We start from the raw sequence: 6,046 nt of genomic DNA, 5'->3' as shown, positions 1-6,046 counted from the left end.
ACATCATCACGAGTTCACCAATACTCATAAACCACGGCCACAGTGTGCTCCCAGATATGATGTGTTGCAAAGAACACTTTTCCGCTGTGACCTTCCTCCCCAAACCCACTCCCCCAGTCTGTGTATGAGAAAAGCATCCAAAAAATTGCAATGAGGGACATTCCACAATATACCAGAGCAGCACGCCAAACTGTCAGGCCATTGTTATCAAGGAAAGTCCAAGAAGTTCTCACAGCTGAGAGGAGCCTAGAGAGACATGACAAGAAAATGTAATGTGGTATCCTGCATGGAATTCTGGGACAGAAAGGGACAGAGTGAAAACTAAGGAAATCTCTTCTGGACTGAATAGTTGTATCTCTCCAACTCTCATGGGATTTGGAGGTGGGACTTTGCAGATAATGAGGTCATGAGGGTGGAGTCCTCATGAATGGGATCATTGCCTTCATGAAAAGGGGCCAGACAGCCAGCTCACTCCATCCACCAGGTGAAAACACAAGTAGTTGGCATTCTGCAACTTCAAAGAGAGATCTCATCACAACCCAACTATCATAGCACCCTGACAACAGACTTCCAGCCTCTAGGACTGTGAGAAATAAGTTCCTGTTGTTTCAAGGCATCCAGCTTATGCTATTTTGTTATAGCGGCCCAAGCTAAGACAAAGTCAAACTATGGATTTTGGTTAATAACAGTGCACCAATATTGGTTCACTAATTATAGCAGAAGAAACAAATTATTGTAAAATGCTATAAAGAGAGGATAGTGTATGCACCTAAATATTGGACTCTGTGTGATTGTTGCCATTTTTCTCTAATGTAAAACTATTCCAAAAATGTAACTCTATTCTAAAAAAAATAATGTCAACATCTTGTCCTCAGCTGGATCTCTGCCTCTTGCGCACGTTGGAGGGCAATTCGAGGAAATGTGTGGTGGGGAGATGTCTGCGTTTCTATACCCAGATTTTATCTGACTTCCCAAGTCTAAGGTTCCTCTTCCTTTCTCTGTCCTCTGTCCTCTGCTAGAGTTCACTCCAAAGCCTGTCACTCAGAGATCCCTGAAGAACCTTCTTCTCAGTCCCCCATGATATTCACTCTAAATGTTTCCAATTAGTAAAGCCCACGTTCGATCAGGTGAAGTCAGAGAACTCTGGGTGCTTGGGTGAAGTAGGGTAGCTTTAAGACCTCAGTGGTGGATGCACTTAATCCATGTCCTGTGCCCAAGCAATTGAGGTAGAAAGGGTTCTGCAGAGGGTGGTGGATCCTGGAATGCACCAGGCCTGAGGAAATGGCCCTTAGCTGTCAGCCCTCTTTGAGATGGCCTCAGTTGAGGAAAACCACCATGCCCAAGGTCAGGCCTGGGACCTTGCCACATCCAGTGTCTCATCAACATGGGGATGGAGCCCCTTCCATCCTTGAAGACAAAAATCATCACCATCTCCAAAGCTCTAACCTCTTTCCACACCATGTCTTTGAGCCTCTACATCAGCAGGGCTGCAGCCTGGTGAGCCTGGGATGGGATGAGGCTTAGGAATGAGCACAAGCTTGTGGATTCCATAACCTCTGGAAATCCCAACAACTGGCCCAGTAGGACCTCAACTGGTGGCCCCCTTGCCTTTCCATTTCATAATCTCAAATAAAAAGTGTTAAAAGTCCCATGGTCATTCCTTCATCATAATCCCCTTCCTCTGACATCATGGAGGCAGGGAGTGTCTTCTCTCCTCAGAGCATGGAGTCCTTGGCCTCTCTAGGACAGCATTCAGACAGAGAAGGCTCCAGGGGCCACCACAATGCTTGTCCCTGCCTCCCCACTGTGCCCACCTCTGCCATCCCTACTTCTGACACTGCTGCTGGCATTTACAGGGGAATGGATCCTCAGGTATATGTGCTGGGGACACTCTTATGCCTGTGTACTGTGTTCTTTTCACCTGTTTATCTAGAATTTCTTGGGGAGAGAATTTTTCTGTCCTCCTTAGAATTTACAGAACTAAACTGGAAGGGTTCCTAGCTCACAAAAACTCCCAGTGACTGTGTCTGTCCCACACATTTTTGTCACGCGCTAATGGTCACAGGGCTGAGCACAGCACAGACATCAGAGTTATCATGCCCCAGGCCCTAGGAACAAAGAACCTGTCTTTTCAATTTACTACCACCACACAGATGTTACCTCTTAATGGAAAACAAATGTTGGAGAACATGAAATTATAAAGCAGGACAAGAATCTACAATGCTTCCATCCAAAGATGACCGCTGTTAAAAATTTGCAGAGGTTTTGTGCTCATGGAATATTGGCCAGAAGTGGTCACTAGAGGTCTCCCTGGGACAGTGATGGAAGCTGAACCCTACAGGCTCTCCAGAGAACTAAATATTTCTGTCTCTACTTGCTGAAAAATTAACGAGCTTGTGGAGTCTCTTCCCCAAGGCCATTGGTCCAAATACCTAGAATAGCCAACTCAAGATTGACACCATTGGACTATAAGACTTCCAAGAAAGCTACAGTAATTGAAACAGTGACTTTGATGAAAGAACCGACACACAGATCAATGCAACAGAATAGAAAGTCCAGAAATACACCCACATAAATACAGCCAACTGATCTTTGAGAATGACCAAGATAGTCTTTCCAGCAAATGGTGAACATCTGGACATCGGGCCATCCAAATAAAAAAAAATTGCTTCTACATACAGACCTAACAGCCTTCATAAAAATAACTTATACATAATACACAAAACTATAAAATTACTAGTAGATATCATAGAATAAAATCTAGATGATCTTTGATATGGATTACTTTTTGTAATAGATTGACTTCATATCTTAAAGCAGTTTTAGGTTCACACAAGAATTGAGCAGAAGGTGCAAAGATTTCCCATGGGACTCCCTGTCCCCACACATCACAGCTGCTGGCATTATCAATATCCTCCACCAGACTGATACATCTATTTTTTTTTGTTTTTTTAAAATTTTTTATTTCTTTTCAGTGTAACAGTATTCATTGTTTTCGCACCACACCCAGACTGATATATTTATTACAAATATGAACCTACACTGAAATGTCATTAACATCCAAAGTCCATACTTCACATTGTGGTTCACTCTGAGTATTGCATAGTCTATGGGTTTGATATCAACTTTTATAGTACTATGCAGAGTAGTTTCATTGCCCTGAAAATCCTCTCTGCTCTGTCTTTTTACCTCTTTCCACCCTAAACCCTGGCAATCACTGATATATTTACATTCACCATAGTTTTGCCTTTTTCAGAGTGTCATATAGTTGGAATCATGCAGTATGCAGGCTTTTCGTTTCAATTAGTACTAAGCATTTAAGTTTCTTCCATATCCTCTCAACTTGTTAGCTCATTTCTTTTAGCACTGGATAATATTCCACTGTCTGGTTGTACCACAATTTCTATATTCATATACCAACTGGAGGTCATCTTGGTTGCCTTCAAGCTTGAATTATAACTAAAGCTGCTAAAGTGTGAGGAGGAATCTGTTCCAGGCCTCTCTCACAGCTTCTGGTAGCCTCAGACCATCCTCAGATTGTACACAGCATTCCCCCTGTGTCTTCGCATCATCTTCCCTCTGTGTATGACAGCTAAGCTGAGCTGTGCCTGAATTCCTGGTCCACAGGAACTATGAAATAATGTATGTTTTCTTAAACTATTAAGTTTGTGGTAATTTGTTATGCACCAAGTTCCCCTGTTTATTCAGCATCTATTATGCTCAAGGCCATTCTCCTATCATGATGCAGAAGGAAGGTACACTTCCCCTTTCTGTACATGGGTCCCTCTCCCCTTATCCCATATAGCAACACTATTTGTAATTTTCACACATCTGTGTCAGTACATGTTGCTAAAAAATGGTGTAATGAGTCTCCACCTTGACCTAGAACCAGACCCTCACATCATCTTGGCCAAGACAAAGAACATGAGAAATGAAGCCAATTTTCTTTCCAGGATCTTTGGATCAAGACTTCCAGGTGACCCAGCCTGAGAGTTCAGTTTCAGTCAAGGCTGACCTTGACCCTGGGCTGCAACGTGTCTGCTCACTCCCCAGCAGGGCCTGTCTTGTGGTTCTGGGAAAATGGGCAAGAACAGCAATTAATCTACAGTTTCAATGGAAACCACTGCCCCTGAATAAACCAAGTAGAAAATACAGAGGTCAACCACACACTCTATTCCATCTGCATCAGTGACATGTAACCCAAAGATGTGGGCACCTGTTACTGTGTGACATGAACAAGAGGGCATCTGGGGGTGTCTGGTGGCTCTGTCAGTATAGCATCAAGCTCTTGGTTTTGGCTCAGCTTATGATCTCAGGGTCATGAGACTGAGCCCCAGGTCAGGCTCTCTCTCTCGCTCTAAAATCAATCAATCGCCCCTTCCACATGGTCAAGCTGAGCTCATACCCGCGCCTGGAATCGGGTCACAACCTCAGCTGTGCCTGCTGCCTGCCACTGCCTCTGGACCATGGACCCCCGCAAAGTGAGCAAGCTTTGGGCCTTCGTGATAATGTGTAAGCAGGATCTGAGCGTTCGGCACACCGAGGAAATGCGTTTCCTGCAGGAGTGGGTGGAGAGCATGGGGGTAAAATACCACCTGCCACTAATAAAACTAAATCAGAAGACAGTACCAAGGAAGAAAAACCGGATAGTAAGAAGGCGGAGGAAAACATAAAGACAGATGAACCATCAAGTGAGGAAACTAATTAGAAATTGACCATGAAGGTGTGATTGAACCAGATACTGATGCCCCTCAAGAAATGGGAGATGAAAATGTAGAGATAACTGAGGAAACGATGGATCAGGCAAATGATAAAAAAGTGGCTGCCATTGATGCCCTAAATGATGGTGAACTACAGAAAGCCATTGACTCGTTCACAGATGCCATCAAACTGAATCCTCGCTTGGCCATTCTGTATGCCAAGAGAGCCGGTGTCTTCATCAAATTACAGAAGCCAAATGCTGCCATTCGAGACTGTGACAGAGCTATTGAAATAAATCCTGATTCAGCTCAGCCTTATAAGTAGCGAGGGAAAGCACATAGACTTCTGGGCCATTGGGAAGAAGCAGCACATGATCATGCCCTTGCTTGTAACCTGGATTATGATGAAGATGCTAGTGCAATGCTGAAAGAAGTTCAACCGAGGGCCCAGAAAATTGCTGAACATTGGAGAAAGTATGAGCAAAAACGTGAAGAGCGAGAGATCAAAGAAAGAATAGAAAGGGTTAAGAAGGCTCAGGAAGAACATGAGAGAGCCCAGAGGGAGGAAGAAGCCAGACGACAATCAGAGGATCAGTATGGCTCTTTCCCAGGTGGCTTTCCTGGGGGAATGCCTGGTAATTTTCCTGGAGGAATGCCTGGAATGGCAGGGGGGATGCCTGGAATGGCAGGAATGCCTAGGCTCAATGAAATTCTTAGTGATCCGGAAGTTCTTGCAGCCATGCAGGATCTGGAAGTTATGGTGGCCTTCCAGGATGTGGCCCAGAACCCAGTGAATACATCAAATATCAGAGCAACCCAAAGGTTATGAATCTCATCAGTAAATTGTCAGCCAAATTTGGAGGTCAAGCATAATACCCTTCTGACAAATAAAGCCCTTGCTGAAGGAAAAGCAACTTTGACCATGTAATGGATGTCACAATAATACAAACCAGTGTACCTCTGACCTTCTCAAGAAGAAAGCTGGGGTGCTGTGAAGAGAATTCTTACCCCTCTGCTCCCCATGCAACTGAAACATTCTACAATGGTTTGCCATTAGGGTATTCATTCAGATAATGTTTTCCTAGTAGGAACTACAAACTTTAAACACTTTTTAAACCTTAAACATATTTAAAAACATATTAGTGATATTGGTCTGAAATTCTCTTTTTTGGTAGGGTCTTTGCCTGGTTTGGGGATCAGGGTAATGCTGGCTTCATAAAAAGAGTCTGGAAGTTTTCCTTCTGCTTCAATTTTTTGAAACAGCTTCAGGAGAATAGGTGTTGTTTCTTCTTTGAAAGTTTGGTAGAATTCCCAAGGGAATCCGTCAGGTCCTGGGCTCTTGTTTT

General features: G+C 43.8%; 1 pseudogene across 1 annotated transcript; it reads left to right on the top strand.

Annotated features, from left to right (window-relative positions):
• The first annotated feature begins 4,466 nt into the window (after positions 1–4,466).
• On the top strand, positions 4,467–5,573 carry LOC308349269 (hsc70-interacting protein-like; annotated as a pseudogene). The gene has a single exon. The product of its transcript is annotated as a hsc70-interacting protein-like (transcript).
• The last annotated feature ends 473 nt before the right edge of the window (positions 5,574–6,046 follow it).

This window comes from Martes martes (assembly GCF_963455335.1).
Source record: "Martes martes genome assembly, chromosome: 9".
NCBI lineage: Eukaryota > Metazoa > Chordata > Mammalia > Carnivora > Mustelidae > Martes > Martes martes.
This window is presented reverse-complemented; position numbering and strand designations above follow the sequence as displayed.